Source organism: Vicugna pacos, chromosome 6 (genome assembly GCF_048564905.1).
Source record: "Vicugna pacos chromosome 6, VicPac4, whole genome shotgun sequence".
Lineage (NCBI taxonomy): Eukaryota > Metazoa > Chordata > Mammalia > Artiodactyla > Camelidae > Vicugna > Vicugna pacos.
In genome coordinates, this window is record NC_132992.1 from 27,176,932 (window position 1) to 27,195,203 (window position 18,272).

General features: G+C 35.4%; 1 long non-coding RNA gene across 3 annotated transcripts in view; it reads right to left on the minus strand.

Annotated features, from left to right (window-relative positions):
* Window positions 1-18,272, minus strand: part of LOC140696838 (uncharacterized) — a 486,199-nt gene that overhangs the window by 176,345 nt on the left and 291,582 nt on the right. For all 3 annotated transcript variants that reach the window (XR_012073389.1, XR_012073386.1, XR_012073387.1), the window contains one exon: window positions 15,481-15,731. This is a non-coding gene — a long non-coding RNA (uncharacterized lncRNA). The remainder of the gene's footprint in view (window positions 1-15,480; window positions 15,732-18,272) is intronic.

Genomic DNA, 18,272 nt, shown 5'->3' on the forward strand with positions numbered 1-18,272 from the left:
TCATCAATATTGTCTCTGTTTGGAACTGACACAATCAGACTGGAATCAATTGTATTTTCCACAGCACTGTCACACATGATTTTTAACTTTGGCTCACAACTCTGTAGAGGAGCTTGCAGATGTTGGCAGATTTTTGCTAACTTACGGATGTCATTATTAAGTAGGAGTTGCACCCCACAGTAATTTGTGGTTCTGCAGTGTTTCTCTGAGGTCTGTATATTGAAGAGAGAAGACAAGGAGGAAGAGGAGGAGGAGATGAGAGATTAGTGAGAGAGAAGTTTTCTGTTTATTTAAACCTTCCTTTTGTTTTTATTTTTTAGTGTAATGACCAAATACTATATGTAAATATGTAGGTTAGTTCTTAGCTTCAGCTTAATTTAAGTTGGGGATCAAAGATTTTTACTGAAACACAGAATCATGAAAATTTTAGCTATGAAGCAACGTAACAATAAAATGGTTATGTTTTACCATCAAAAGGCAGAGGGTGTATGTAGATGGCTCTGTAGAGAAAATATTAGAAGTTGTTCAAGAAGTTGAAAATCTAATAAGCAATTTGATTTTTAAACAATCCCTGTAGTTTTACAAGTCATTACTCCTACCAAAGAAAGTTAGCAACTCCTTATTTCATGAGATCCATTTGTGCCTTTAGCTTCGCCCAGATGGGCATCCTAAATCCCTGATACTAGCAGACTGATCAAGTCATTCAATAACAAAATGTGGTTCATGGCCATAGAAGAAACTGCTGGAAAAAAAAAAAATCCGAAAAAGGGACTGGGCTGGATGTCTCCTTTGCCATAAGTACATGTAACAATGGCAAGACTGGATCTTCCCCATTGGGATCCCCCATCTAAATGTAAATTTTGTGAGAAGCAAGTGTGATGGAAAGGCAACCAAATTTGCCATGCTGAACTCACCAACCTAATAAGCTTAAATTTTACCTAACAAACTCAGGTCTTTAAATCAAATCAAATGTCAGTAATCCTGTCCCATTAAATCTAATTTGTCATTATACTATCTCTCTCCCTAGTCCAGGATAAGAACAATGTTTTGGAATCTTATGCAAAGCAGACATTTACGGTGGCTTCTCTGGTCTCTGATCACTCCTGAAATGGTCTTTGTCCAAGCCCATATTGATCCCTAAAAGGCAGGAATATGCCCACCTTCTTGGGCAGGATATCTTAGTGGAACCTTGGAATCTTGGTAACTATGGACGTTCACCTCCTTAGGTGAACACACAGGCATTTCCTCCTAATGTCCTGCTTCTACCTCAAGGCTCTGTGAAGAAGAGAAATCTTCAATTCCAAGGTAACTCAGATCGCTGCTGCTTTCCTGTCAGGAAAACTCTCCCTTCCCCTTCATACTAACTGTGGCAACCGTTTCCCCATCCCCGCCTTCCAAGGTTCTCACTGCTCTCCGTTTCCCTGAAAGAGTTCAGGTTAGAAAACAAAGCTGGGCTACTTTGATTCTGACTCCATCACAAAGGCCTGGAAAACAAAAAGGTTACTGCCCCAGGATGAGGTTGAAAAAAAGAAACACAACATAATTAAAATCTTAATAAATTATTCTATCACACATGCAGCTAGGTGGCTTTGGAACTTCTAGAATAATCCCAGTCTAAAGCCTCACCATAATCCCAGATCGAAAAAAAGAGAAACAATACTTGTAAGGATCAAAGGGGAGAATATATGTAGAAGTGTTTTGTTGATATAAAAATATGAGTGGTGGCAGTAATTCATTGTTCACTGTCCCTGGGAAAACAGAGCAATTTGCAGCTGAGAGATGGGTAAGAAAGAAGAAAGTCCAGTCTTCCACGTACTTGATTTCTTAGGTGGTTTGGATCTGGTCTGCACAGACTGCTCTCTTGGGCTCCGAGCTAACTGAAACCCCTGGAGACTTTACAAAGTCATTGCATTCAGCACTCCTCTGGCAGGCTAAGAAATGCCAGTTGCTCCATTAGGCAAACTCGCAGAGGAGCAGATCAGTTCTCATGGGGGTACCGAGCATCAGCTTGGCCTTAAATATTACGAGCATCTAGGGAAGCAGGGCGGGAAAATGTCAGTGCGTGTGCCTGGTTTGAATCTTTATGTCTGCAGCATTGAGGACTTGCATGTCCCTGGAGGGTATGTAAATAAATGCCATTGTCCAGGGCTGGCCTTATGTATAAGTGGATTAAGCCTTTCTCTGCCTATTGGGTTTAAACATACCGAAGCATCACTGACTGAAAATGGAACTCCTACCAGGTACTCCTAGAGCCCTGGAAGTACTTCTTTAAGGAACTGCTTAATTTAACTTGGATCAGATATTGTTTAATACCTTATAGATAAAGGGTGGCAAGGATCAGTTTACCTGACCATCACACAGCAGAATTTTGTGTCTTGAGGTCCAGGACAGAGGAGAAGTACAATATCTTGTGAAGAGGAGAGGAAGTTAAAACACAGATTTGGGGAGTGGTGGGTGCTAAGTGGAGCAGGTAGAAAACCAAAGCAAAAGACCTGTGCATCTAGGAGATAAGCTGTGGTCCCAGGCACCAGATCAGAGAGCAATAAAGACAGAGGAAGTGCCAACTGAAGACAGAAAGGAAAAGCACAAGAGACTTGCTTCTGCTACAAATGCTTGCCACGATCTTGCCCTCATTCTCACTCAACTCAACAGACACTAGTTAAGCATGAGCATCATAGATAAATATTTTCTATAACAATTTGAAAAACATGGGTTGAAGGTACTATTCAAACACTAGGAACCATGTACCTTGGTCTGTAGTTCAAATCTATCATGTATTAGCTATATTTCATATCATCTATATTATTTTAATCTTAGTTTCTTCATCTGGAAATTGATCAAATTGATGATAATAGTATCTGTTGGACTATTCAGAGTAAATCTAAGCAGATCCCTGAGAGGACCAGCCATATCTCCCACTGACGAAATGCAGGAAAAAAACCAATAAACTCTTTTCTGTTATTCTTCTGGCAATAGGATATAAGAAAATGGGTTAACATAGTAAGCCAAACCCAGGCTCACTGCTGGGTCTGTCTCCTGTTAGACTCCGAAATGGAAATCACATTTTAGGGACTCTAGTTGCCTGTCTCATGTGCTTCTGTGATCTTCACACGTTTTCCTTCATGAACTCCACTGATAAGCAGCTGTGATGAGAGCCCCAGGGAGGGTACAACCCCTACACATGGACTGACATTTACAAATGTTCCATTACCATCCGCCCTCTGCTGCTTTTCTAGGTTCCACCCTGAGAATCTCACCCTGTGAGTGAGACTAAGAATTAGATTTAAGAATATTCAGTGAACCACGCATTTCTTTGCTAGAAAGGTAACTCGACCTGCTGTAGAGTAGTTCTTAAACTATGTGGCTCATATGAATCATCTGGAGAATTTTTTTTTTGTAATGCAGATTCATGAGGCCTTTCAATCTGCTGGGTTTTATTTTCTCCTGTGAACCTTCGAGAAAATACTCTAGGATTAAGAACTATTGCCTCTTCATCCTTGTCCTGCTACAATTCAACTTCATTATTTCCTACTCAATATGCCAAATGTTATGGCTTGGATATATATAATTTGGTATTATTTTTCTGTGAGTAAACGGCAAAAATATCATTATGTAAAATTTTTTCAGTATTATCCAGAACCTCAGCTTTACCAGACAGTATGAACATTATGATAAAACACAGATTCATATATTATATATCCAATTTTATGCTCAAATAAAATAAAAATATATTGAATTTTGTTCGATGTTTTGCTGAAGTCAACATACTACTCCATCCCCAATTTCCTGCATCTGGTATAGTCAACCTCACTGAATATTGTTATAACTGGAGAAAAAACTAAAATGAAGGTACAGAGAGCAAGGTAGTATATTTATTTCTTCGCTTGTGATTCTATGTAGTTCAACGGTCCTCTATGAAGTCATTTTCCCAACTCTCCTTGGATATGAGAGGGAATTTTCAGTCTGATGGTCTCTTGTTGGGTTGCAGCTCCCTTATTTCTCCCCTGTGTAGAGTGAGTTGACAGCATTAACAATAAGAGAATGTGGAGTTTCTCATAAGCAATAGCTTTGTGCTTCATTTTAGGAAGAGGCAGGATAGTAGAATGGTTAACAGCATGACTCTGGAGACAGATGGTTTTGGTTCAAACTGTTGCCTTGCCATTTATTGCCTACACAGTCCCTCTTTTTCTCAATTTCCTCATTTGTAAAATGAAGATGATAACAGTACATGTCTCACAGGAATTTTGTAGGATTAAGTGAATTAATACATGCGAAGCACTCAGAACAGTGTCTGGGACATGGATAGGGAACAATTAATGTTGGTTATTTTATGAGAAAATATAGGTGCTGTGTTAAGAAATTAAATACTTTATATATGGTGAACCCTCATTATGGATATTAAATGTTATTATTTATTAAAATTCTAAATTAGGTTTTAAAATTAAAACTATAACAAATTACATTTAAATAATTTAGAGCCTAATAATATGGAAAAAGATTTCTAGGAGGAGTATATTCAGAAGTTTTTTTAATTCTACAGAAAGACTATTGAGTTATTTCAGTTAATTGATACAGACTAGGACAAAGGAGACCCGGATGTACAAACTGAAAAGACTTCCAGACACATCAATTAAAGTGGAAGTTAATAGATGGGCATAGGACAAGCACAAAGAGATCTAATACCACATAATAGGGAATGCAGGATGGTGGTTCAAGAGCAGTGAGATAAGAAAATGTAGGTACAGTATTTCCCCCCCGTATGTTACAAGACCTTTGGTTGATTCTTGAAATGCAGATAGTATCAAATCCTCTATTACTGTGTTTCTTCCTATGCATACTGATACCACATACTATGATAAAGTTTAATTTATAAATTAAGCACAGCAAGAGAATACTGGAATTGCCAGCATCACTACCCTTGCAATTTGGGATGAATATTAAGTAAAATAAGGGTTACTTGAACACAAGCATTGGAATACTGCAACAGTAGATCTGATAACTTAGATGGCTATTAAGTGACTAATGGTGGGTAGCAGGGATGATTGACCTCCCAGGCAGGACAGTGGGACAGTGTAAGATTTCATCATGCTACTCAAAACAGTGTATAATTTAAAATTTATGAATTGCTTATTTCTGGAATATTCTATTTAATATTTTCTGACTGTGGTTGATTGTAGGTAACTGAAACCACAGAAAGCAAAACTGCGAATAAGGGAGGACTACAGTAACAATGACTATAGTCATAAATCTAAGCTAGACAAGCCTTGGGAGAGATATGTAAGCAAGTTATGGGGAGTAGGGTCCCAGGTTAGAGCTAAGATATAAAATCAAACTCCTGCCATTGGAGGTAAATCTAACAAGAATAAAGGATCCAAATCTTTTTGTGATATGGAGGCAGGAACTTGGTCTAGGGAAGAATAAAGATCCAATTATGAGAACTGGAGTATGAGTTGGTAGTTAGTTCTTAACCAGTGATATTCTGGTAGATATTCAACTGACACTCCAGGGAAAAATCTGTTTTGTAGAGTTTGCCAATTTCTGAAGTGTAAATACTTCTGACGTGGCTGGTTTCAAGCTACCAATGTGACATCCACTAGCTTGCAAAATTCCTCAGATGTAAACAGTTACTTCCATGAGCCAATACAAGTCAGCTCCAGCACACAGTAGGAGGCCTGGTTTTTAAATTTAAGGGAAAAGTTTCAAGAATATTAATGATAAGTCAGAATATCAATGCTGAATCACCAAATGGTGAACTAGACCTTACGCATTCTTCTACCAAAGGTCAAGTGTGATCCTGAGACATGGGCAAGGCTAAGCTTCTAAGGAGGACAATCAGGTAGTCCCCATGGAAAGAAGAGATGTAAGCAAGCTTGACACACCTGGGGTGGCTACACTTCAGGCACCCCCTTACTGTTTTACCTGCATGGGTTAGCCTGGAAAAAGTAAAACTATGGAATCCTGAGTCAGTGACACTGCCGGATCAGCCAGTAGGCTCAACACAGAAAATCCAGACCAGCATAATGTACTCACTGATTAAACACTTCCACGATAAAGCCTGGGAACTGGTAAATGCTCTTTCAGGAAAGGGTGTGTTATCTCATCTTCCCTCTTGTAAATAATACTACTTTCTCCCAGAATGAAGTCTAAAAATAATTGGTGATAATAACAACATTAATAGTTAGCATTACTTGAATAAATACTACATGGCTGTCATTGTTCAGGGTCCCTTACTTTTTTGGTCTCCATTAACCCATATCAAAGCAGGTTTCTATCACTGTTCCCTGGAGCCCAGGGCTCCGTGGAGATGCCTGAGGGACCATCTGAAGAGGGAGGACAAGACCAGCAGAGCAGCTCCATATGCGTATGCTTATGTAATGAAATTTCATATAAGATGCCTTTTCATAAAAGGGTTCCATTAATAAAAAAAAATTTTTTTCAGAACAACCAAACCTTAAAATAGTCCTACAAGACTGTTATATACTTTTTCTTGTTTTAAAGAATTTTTAATCTAAGATAAAAGACAAATAAAATCACCTCCTTAAAAGAACTACTGTTAACATTTTGTTGTATACCCTTCCAGAGCTTTTAAAAGATGCACACATATTAAGGTAAGTTTTATTTTCTACATTTAACAGCTGAGGAAATTTATACTTGTTCAGAGTAACACAGATGAGCAGGGTACCTAACTCAGGTCCGTCCCCTATGTTCTTATAAGGAAAAATAGGCAGTTACCTCTTATTAACTCTTATTCTCTCATACAAAGACCATATAAATTAGTCCCGTTGTCTTCCTACAAAATCTAGTGTTAAAACTGATGCTAACATTCACATTTGCCTCCTCTACCACTTATATCTGAGCCAATTGTCCCCCAGCGAGGAAGCCCCACACTAAATTCCATAACATATATTACACACTCATGGGAACAAAGCAGACCAGGTAGATGGTTTACACCCTGGCACCATGGGTTGGTGTAGGTCTTAAATATTATCACCTTCTTAGGCCAGGCTTTTATCATTAAGCAGTAATACCATTTAAAAGAGAATAAATATTGTTATAAACTTTAAAAGACTTCAAGAGCAAATAAATGCTAGCTTATCAATTTCACAGTCAAAGAATATTAAAATTAGATTAAAAATATACAATTAACCTAATACATTTTGAGTTTGGACTAATTGTTTGAAATTCAAAAGGACCTCAGGATATTTTTCACTTGAAACGCAGAAATAAAAAATTCATACTAAACAGGCAGAGTTTGCCCTCAAGGTTGAAAACATTAATCATCATGCATCTAACTGTTAACTGTAAAAAATCATTTTTCTTCTGATTTAAAGGGAATTATTTAGTGAGTGTTTTTAACTTCTCAGCTTTCTCAAGCAGAGGCAGTAACACAGGGTCAGCTTCCAGGCCCCCTGCCCCTTCACGTCTCCCTTCTCTCCAAAAAGCTGCCTTTGATATATGAGGAAGCTCCTGGCCCAGAGACAAATACTCAAAGCCCAGGAAGAAATGAGCATCTGCTAGGAATGCAGTTGAGATTTAGTTACTAAATTCAGGAAATGACTGGAATTGAACAGTCTCTCTAAGAAGGTACATATTAAGCCCAAGTTAACATGAACTTGAGGTGACAGACGAATCAGTAGGGATGAGTCTTCACAGAACTTTGAAGTTTCTGAGACTCTTTCTCCAGTTTTCAAAAGATCATCAAGCTAGAAGTAACCACCTTAAAGAAAAAGTTGACTTTCTGTAAAATGAGCCCGCATATTTATTATCAGAATAAATGAAACATACTTTATAGACTACTTGTGCCACTTTCTTACATGTCAAACCACCACAGCTACCATACTGGCCATAACGTTACGCTTGCTCTTCAGTATGGAAATTGCCTTATGCGGGGTCCAAGATAGCTTTCCTGATTTGAAACTATGTTCTGCAAGTAATACTGGAATAAGACTGAAAAGGATTCATCACCTCTGACTTTGGGGTTGACATTTGGCTCACCAGAGACAAAGGAATTTTAGATTTTTTTTTTTAACTTCTGGTCTGGGCAACATCTTTGTCCTACAGTGCTATGGATGACATCATTTCCCTGTATAGGTATTAATTTTAGAAAAATGTCCATTGTTAATTAGCTAAATTATTTTTGTCTTTCAAACTGCAATACAAAAGTTGACTAAAAGTACTTGATTATATGTCAAAGTTTTAAAAATGATTTTACTTTCTTTCTGTTCCTAAATATTGGGAGCCATGGAGTTTGTTATCAAATCTAAGGAGTCTTAGACAATAAGTGCTTAAAGTCACAGTCATCTACCCTCTAATCCATTCTTCTGTAATGACCCCAAAATGAGACTATCAAAGAATTTGCAGGGAGTCTTTATACATATTTATTATAAGGAAAATACCCTATGTTAGTAATGATGATTTTATGTAACATTAACCAAATCTCTGGACAGATGCTATCTTCTGAAATTAATCCTCATCATAACTTTGACTAGTAAAATAGATCATCATTATATTCCTAATACCACACTGGATGGTCAGCGACTACAGCAACATGTTCACATTCTAGTCATGTTCAATTATAGAACATTCACTTTAGAAATGTGGTTAGGTCAGAAACACATTTTCTGTATTTTCCTTTCATACATTTTTTAAAAATAAAATCTATTGAGCAATTTACTTACTCCATGCTGGGGTCTGTGCTTCCTCGGGACAGGTATTGCTTTCCAGGTACTGCTGTTATTGCTACCCTTATAACTAAAGAAACTGCTAAATTTTTTTAGAGGTTAGTAAAAACACCAATGTATTTCCTTCCCACTGAAGTTTGTGGATCCCTGAATTGCCTCCATGGACTTATGTAAAGACAGAGCCTTATAGGTTGTAGCACCCATTGTCATTGCTTTGCCCATAACTCCTTGGATTCCTTAACCAGTTTCATGCATACCAGTTTCCAGTGTGCTTTTGTTGCAAACAGTCATTCTCTGCATCTGCAGATGGAGAGCAGGAAGTATGGGGATTTATGTCACCTTGGGGGCATCCCTTAAACAATGACCAACAGGTACAGGGGTCAAAATACTTCAGCTTATTTTGCCCCATTGGAATTCCTCTGAGGTGTGACCAACGTAGTCTTCAGAGACCCTCTGTGTGATTAAGTCAAATACACAATTCTTGGATCTTGCTTCCTTCTCTTCTGGTTTTTCCCTATTAGTTTTTCCCAGGAATATTTCCCAATTAAAAGCATTCACAAGAGTCCTCATTAGACTATCTGCTTCTGAACCTGAGGTAAAATATACATCATGGTAAGACTTAGATTAACAAGGCTTAAAATACTGACTTTTATACTCCAGTTTACTTTATATAAATAATCAATAATTTCCTAAGTAAAACTTAATTTAAACCCTAATCAATAAACCATTCAAACTCATAATAGACTGAGAAAGACTTAGAACAAATGTAAGGAAAGTATTTCCATTTTCAGTAATAGCAGACTAGGTAATTCAGATTAAATTGCCTTCTGAGGAGGTCTAGAAGACTGAACAAAACCCATCAAAAATATATATGTTTAAAGGCACAGGAGAGTTATTAAAGTAGAAAGAATTATCAGTTGAAGATTCAGGGAAGAACAGAGATCCAGGAAGAAGAATGCATTTTGTGGGTTGTTTTTCCTCTGAGGGCATCTGTTAATTTAAGGAATGGAACACTCTTAAGTATAAGGGACCAATACCAGAGTCCAGGGGCCTCTAAGAAGAGAGTTTCTGTGAACTCCCCCTGCTTTGGGCTAGGATCTGGAAAAGTTGTACTGTAAGAGCAAAGGTAAACTGGATAAACTAGATAAGACCTTAGAATGACTGTAGGTCAGTTTTAAAGAATCTCAATGCCATACACTGGATTAACTTCCCTAAATGCAAATTCCTACAGAATATTCTCCAGGCATCTGGAAGAAGCAAATAAAAGTTTATCTAGAAGACATCATTCTAGGTCTCATATTATTTCTGTAAACAATTTTTCACATACAATAAGATAAAAACAAACTAACCAGGGCCATGGAGAGACAAAAATAACATAACTTTAAGGTAGCAAAAACCAAAATAGAAACAGACTCACAAGAGCTCAGTATAGATCCTGTAGATCTCTTTAGATAGAGATGATACAGTTAAAAGACCTACAGTCTGAAATATATGGTTAAAAGTCTGAGAAAGAGAAGAAAGAAACAGAGCAAGGGCAACATTTGAAGACAATGGCTGAAAACATTCCAAACATGATGAAAAAATACCAAGCCATAGACAAGAAACCCTATGAGCCTCACAAAAATAAATACAAAGAAAAGTACCCTAAGAGCTGTAACAGCAAAACCACTGAAAAGGTACAGATTATAGCCAATTTCTTAACAGAAACAATGGAAGCCAGAAGATAATGAAACAATATCTTTAAGGTACAAGGAAAAAAAGTTGCTGTCAATTTACAGTCCTAGTTTCTGTAATTATTCTTCTAGAATAAAAATTATTTGCCTAGAATAAGAGCTACATAAAGACAATTCAGACAAACTAAGAGAATGTGTCACCAAGAGACCTACAATAATGAATACTTTAAGGTTTTTTCATATGAAGGAAAATGATCTTAGAAGGCTGGAAACTAAGGAAAAACTGGAAACCTACAAAACATAAATATTAGAGTAAATATTAATGAATATTGACTACAAAAATAACTACATTTTCACATATATTTATATATAAAAGAAGAAGAGGATAAATTGAAACTAAATTATTCAAGAAGAGGATAAGAGCAACAATTAATATAATATTAGACATTTGTAATCCAAGAAATTTGGAATTACTAGTACAATCATCAAAAGGACAATAAATGAATTTATAACTTCTATGCCAACTGAATCAATGAAAAATTATAAAAAGCAATTACCCCAAAAGAAGACAGCAAGGAGAAAAAAAGGAACACAGAGCCAATGGCACAAATAGAAACCAACTGAAATGATAGTAGATTTAAGACAAATATATCAATAAATAAATTAAATACAAGTGGACTAAATACTTCAATTAAACACAAGGTTGTCAGATAATTTAAAAGAATGCAAAGGAAACCATTAATAAAATGAATACAACCTACAGAAAATATTTGCAAATGATGTGACTGACAAGGGGTTAACATTCAAAATATATAAACAGCTCAAACAACTCAATATCAAAAAAAAAACCCCAACCCAATTAAAAAATAGGCCTAAATAGACATTTTTCCCAAAGAATATAGATGGCCAATGAGCACATAAAAAGATGCTCAACATCACTAATTATTAGAGAAATGTAAATCAAAACTGCAATGAGGTATCACGTCACACTAGTCAGAATGGCTATCAGCAAGAAGTCTACAAATAATAAATGCTGGAAAGGTTGTAGAGAAAATGGAACACTCTTACACTCTTGGTGGGAATGTGGTTTGGTCCAGCCACTATGGAAAAGAGTATGGACTTTCCTTAAAAAACTGAAAATAGAGCTGACATACTGTCCAGTAATCCTAATCCTGGGTATATACCTGGAGAAAACTCTAATTGGAAAAGATACACCCCATTGTTCACAGCTGCACTATTTACAATAGCCAAGACATGGAACCAATCTAAGTGTCCATCAACAGATGAATGGAGAAAGAAGTTGTGGGGGGGGGTGTATGTGTGTATATACACACAATGGAATATTACTCAGTCATTAAAAAGAATGAAATATTGTCATTTGCAGCAACATGGATAGACCTAGAGGGACACTATAATGATTAGAGGTATAATTCAGAAGAAATTTACAGCAATTCTATATGTATATGCACTTAACATAGCCTCAGATATATAAAGTTAAACCTGACAGAATTTAACAAATAGACAAATGAACAATTATAATGAAAGATTTTTCTCAATAACTAATAAAACACACAGACATACAAAATATGTGTTTTGCTATCAATGGAAATAAGCTAGAAATAAGTAAAAATAATTTGAAAATTCTCATATATTTGAAAATTAAACAATACACTTCTAAATAATCCACAAATTCATGATTCAAAGTAAAATAAAAATAGACATTATAAAATATTTTGAACTAAATGATAATGAACCTATGACCTGTCACACTTGTAGAGTGCTGCTAAAGCTATTTGTAAACAAAATTTATAGCTTTATATGCATGTATTAGGAAAAAAAATGGAATATCCATCTTTTAAAATTTAAAAAAACAGAAATTTAACCCAAGAAGAAAAGATGGAAGTACATAAAAAAAGAGGAGAAATTACAAACTAAACAAATGTATACTAGAGAATGTCAACAAAATCAGATTTGTTTTTTAAGATGAATAAAATTGATAAACCCTAATAAAAGTGGTAAAATTAAAATAATATAGTTATAAATAACCAACAGCCATATTAAAGAGTGATTTCTCTATGGATGCTACAGATATTAACAATGTTATGCCAATACACTGGAAAATTTAAATAGAATATGTAGAAAAATTAACTTAACAAAACATGACCAAAATTTTTAAAAATTTTAATAGGTTACCTGTTTATCAAAATACACTAATTGGAAGGTGAAAAGACAAACCACACAGTGAAATATCTGGAACACATAACAAAAAAAGGACTCCTTTACAAAACATTAAAAAAATGAAAACTGATAAATCTATAAAGAATAGCCTGCTACTCATAAAAAGTAAACCAATACACATATGAGAGAGAGTTCAGCCCCATTACTAATAAGGGAAGAGGAAATTAAAACCACAGTAAGACACCACAAGAATGACTATTATTCCAAAAGATTGAAAATAACTAATGATGACAAGGAAATAGCAAAATCAAGACTCTTTAATACTCCTAACAGAAGTATAAATTGACTGGTACAGCCACTTTGAAAAATAGATGGACATTACCTTCTGAGGTTGAGCATGCCTGTACCCTACCTCTCACCCATTCCTCTCACAGACATCTCCCTAACAAAAGCACATGCACATGTGTACCAGGAAACACGTAAAAAGTTTAAGGCAGCATTGTTTGAAGTTGTTCCAAACTGAAAACTACCCAACTATCCATCCATTCAATAAAATATTATGCACTTCCTACAACAACATGGAACTTCATAAGGAAGCTAGACACAAAAGAATGCACACTGCACAATTTGGTCAATATAAGTTAAAAAGTAGATGAAACTAAACTTCGACTTTAGGTGATAAAATTGAAAGAAAAGCAAGTAAAGATAGTGGTTACTGTGACGGGAGGCAGGGAGGAAGTCAGTGATTGGAGAGATGTTTCTAAGATGCTACAATTGATACTTCTTCCCCTGGGCATTTCCTTCATAGCAAATTACTGAACTATACACATTTGCTTCAAAATTTTTCCCACACACATGTTATATTTTTAATATTTTTAATAAAAGCCTTAAAGTAATTATTTTTAAAAGTGAAAGAATAAAATTGAGTTAATTTTTAACCATTGGAAGTGTCTTTTTGTTTTTGTTCTTATTGTTTAAATGACCAGATTCCATTTAATAGATAATTACAGAATTTTATAGCATTGGGAAGCTCGCAATATTACCAGTCTACAAAGAACTGGTAATTGGCATTTCTGAATACAAGTCTTTAGAAAATTCAAATAAATTTAGCTTCATTTAAGTTTGACCTGTTCTCTACTTGACATGATGTAGGTAATTGGATTAATCAACCATTCTAAGTAGTTGAATCACTAACTATATGCTACATGAATTATTTATTTTTAAGATGCTAGAATCCAATTTTAAAAACTCATTTTACACAAACGATACTGAGCATAATTAAACTATTAGTAATTTGAAAAGCAGAATTCTACCTTGCTTGAGTCCCTTTTGGATAATCATAATGAGCATCAATCGTGATTGTATTGCTGATGTACAGAAGGGCCAGGCAAACGTAAGTTTTGGTTAACAGAACTTAAGATAAGAGCATCTTTAGTTAGTGTCTCAAAGGGCAATTATAGTGTCTCCTTATCTGGGATACTGAAGTTCCATTTGGACAGTGTTTAAAGTATATTTTACCTTGAGTCTTACTGACAAAAGAATTGCCTTTCTTCTCACCTCTTTCCTCTGACAATACAATAATCTGCCCCAAGCTGATTTGTGAAGCCTCATTATTGTATGAACATGTGCGTGCAGATTTGCATGAATACACACGCACATAAAGAACAGTTCTGAGTTTACATACATACAATTTTTGGAGTCTATACCTGTTTTCTATCACTTCCAAAGACTTCTCAAGATTTCTTTTTAAAGGGCAGAGGATCAATACCCAGATAATACAAAGATGGTGCTATAAATTCAAAGATAGTGCTACTATGTGTCTAAGACAGTACAATCCTAGTATTAAAGAGATAAAGGTAATAACGTAAATTATTTTAGGGATAAAACTGCCCATTATAATCTTTGGCTGCTAGTTTTATACAAACTCTGAAAATGGTTTAAGATTTCTAACTTCTGTGCATAAATTGACATGGAAAAGTCTTTTGATGTTTTTTCCCTTTCACTTGGTTTCAAAAGCAAGGTTCTTAAAAATTAATAGTTTAATCTAAGTTTAGCCTAAAAGTATGGAACTATCCTCTCTCCAACATCAGTATATAACCTTCCCGACGGACACACACACACATACACACACAAGCACACGCAGGCTATGTCATAAAAAAGAAAAACCTGCTCCTAATCTAACTTAACACATTTTTATTACCGTGGCTAAGGCTTACCCAGGACTTCTAGCCATCTTGTAAAGTTTCAGTGACAGTCGAAAGAAAGTAAAATAGTTCAAAGGCAGGGTGAACTGACTCATAAAGTGCCCTGCCTTGAGAACAATAGCAAATGGTGTCCTCCTAAACTCAGAGGCTAAGAAAAAGTTTGAGCTAAATCCAGATTTAAACTTTCCTCATGGAGAGAAAAGTGAATTTCCTCGACCTGTACTGTTCTATTCCTATAACTAAGTTTGACATGGTTCTAGTTTAAATACAACAGAAACAAAGAGAGGAAGCTGTGCTTGGTATCTTTAACATTTATGTCTTCAAGGTTGTTTGGAAATCTTTTAGGAAGCTTTCCTTTCTTCAAAGTTCTCTTCCGCTGTTTCTTTAACTGGAAGAGGTTTTTTCTTTTTCTCATTTTATAGACTGTACATTTCCAAAGTAGATGTATGGTTCAGGGCATGATATTTGCTTTCCTCAGAGATATAAATCACTTTTGTTCATTTACCTTCTTTGAAATTCATTTCTAGTAGCTGCAGAGCTACTGCTATGAGTGTTAATAGGCTTCTAACATAGCTGTCATTTCAAGTAATAGGTGCCAAGTTTTCAGCAGCTTATTAACACATTATAACAGCAACCCCTATACTAAACAAACAAATTGCACAGAGGAGGACACAAGTAAAATTAGTGTATATAAATATATATATTCATATGTATACATACATACAGTATATACTTAGGACTCACCATGTTTGGTTCCATACATGATTAGCCCAGAATTGGCACTTTGTTTTTGATGAATATTCACAGTGAGAAAGAGTGGATCGGATTTGTATTTGGTCCCAAATGTGAGACGAATACAAACTGGTATAATTACTGAAAGATTTCCATCCTCTCAGCCCAGCAATGCTCTCAAGACCGAAAAATTGCAGACTTGTGGTATTTCACATCATGGAACTGTGCTAACGTGATCTTTCAGCGCCACTTCATGGGGGATGCTGCAGAGGAAGAAAAAGTGGAAATAAGCAAAAAATTACACCAACTGGCAAAACTACTGAGAAAGGAAAGGATGCAAATATGAAAATGTGCTTCTAAGAGTCAAAATTTGCATTTGGATATGAACATGGGACCAACTCTCTAAAACACAAATCCATTCTTCCAGATGCAGGGGCAGACATATGTACAGATAAATATGAGAGTGTGTATTCATGCATGCTTTATATAAATATGTATAAATACACACATACACACACATATATATACATATGTATGTATATAGAGATACTCTGTCCTTTACAAACGTTTGTATATTTAATGATTTTTTGCAGTTTTCTTCAAGACATATTTCAACAAAGGCTCTAAATTTTACATTGTAGTAAAAGCTGACCTGTTTTGAGTATAAAAAAACCCCAAAGCAATTTATAATCACCTTGAAATATATTTGGAGGTTGTAAACATATTAAATTCAACTTTTATATCAGCTGGATCATTTTCTAAAATTTACTAAAATTTGTGGTATTAAGGAGGATGATTTGATGGCCTCTAGCCATCCTGCAAGATTTAATATGTGCTATTTTTTATTGTCACTAATAATGACAGGTGGCCGTATCAATTACTCAGTAAGTACAAGTGCTGAGTTAGTAACTTTATAAATTGTACGTACTATCCAAATGTTGCTACTATCTTCAGACAACTTTCAAATCTGGGGAAGTCAGAGAAATTCGAAACAAAAAAGCCAAATTTACTGATAGAATCCAAGTTAACTGATAAACGCTCGAGTTTTTCAAAACAATTCCTCCTCAATACCAGTCTTGCTAGACTAGATGCAACTTAACATCACAGTTGGAAGGAAAATTATTTCGAACCTTGTAATAAAAGACAATAATTAATTTCAAGAAATTCTTACAGAAAATGTCCAGATCATATAGGAAAAACCCAGGAATGAGTACGAGAACCTCCTAATGCTTATGTTCAATAATGGCACAATTCATAGGAATAATTAATGACTTTCAGCAAGGAACATTTTCTTTTCAAGGTGGGAAGAGTAATATGTAGGTAAGCAAGTCCCAAATTCTGAGATATATCCCAGGGTTCTCCCAGTCACATTCCTTACATTGGCTCCCATATTACCCTGTCCAGCAATGAGTTTGTAATACCACCTTCAAACGCTCTTCTTGTGTTTAATACTTCAAGTTGTTTTTTATACCTAAAAAGCCTTTGAAAACTAAAGAATTCCTTTTAGTTGATATTGGGAAAGCCCTTCTGTGAATTTTACTCCCACTACATGACTCATTTCTAGACATCTCAGATCACACTAGTATACATCCACTCTGCTCACAGCATTATAAAATAAGCTATTTAAAGGGCACATCCTCTAGGTGCACACTCCTTAGAAGATATCTGTCTCTTATCTGTCTTTGTTTTGCTCTGCCAAGTGCAGTACTCTGGGCAGGAGAGCTGTTCCTTAAATGTCGAATAAATGAACAAATTAATGAATAAAGCTCAGGTCTACTCTATATTTTCCAATCTGTCTTAGCTCTGACTACTTAGTCAAATTCAATATTCCATTTTCCCATAAATATCTGCTTCTAGTTCTAACAACGATCTATACCTTAAGCCAGAAAAATAGAAGTGTCTGAAAGTCAGGACCTCATCTTTCTCTAAGAAATTCTCCTGTTTCTTTGCCTGAGTAAATTGATGCCTACAAAAAATAAATATGTAGTAGGGTCAGGGCCAAGGGTCCTTTTGTATGATTTTAGTAAAAACATATTTTTTTATAGAAAAGTATCTGTAATAGCCTCCCAAGAGTTTGGTCAAATCACCCCAGAATTTGGTTTCCAATGACAGTTATACGATATATGTGTGAAAATAATGGGCAGTGGTTTCAGATTATGAATGTTATTTTGGTTGACATTCCGAGCAACTACCATGATTTTAAAATGGAGAGCAAAGATTAAAAAAAAAAATTACGTAAGAGAAAAGGGAAGAAAACAAAAACAAAACAGCAAAAAATTCTAGCTATATCTTTACAGAAACTACTTAAGCCAATTTGGAAAGGCCGAATGCCACAGACCCATAAAATATGAACTTTGAGTTTCCAAACAAACTATGAAGGGAAGTTGCTCTGCGTTTCCAACAGAGTATTTTTAATAATGTCCCCTATAAATATATACATGGTTGGACTCTATGATTATAACACAATAATAAAGGTTTGTAGCAAAACCTGTTTTCCACCTCGACATTGTTTATGCTATTTTAATAAGTTGAATAAACTTGGGAGACTAAGAGAATGTCACTTTTCCAGCTCTGCTAGGAAGGAGTCTGACAACTGTGACATAATCATTGAGATGCTGCAATTTGTTAAAATGCTCCTAATAATTTTTTCCTGACTTTTCTACACAGGCTAAAGTATGACAGAAAGAGAGAGAATTAGGCTAATGATGATTAACATATTGCAGGAGGGAAGGGTACCACAGTGTTTAATTTCAGAGTCAAAATGCTAGAGTTGGCACCTTCACAGAATCTCTGACCATGGGAGG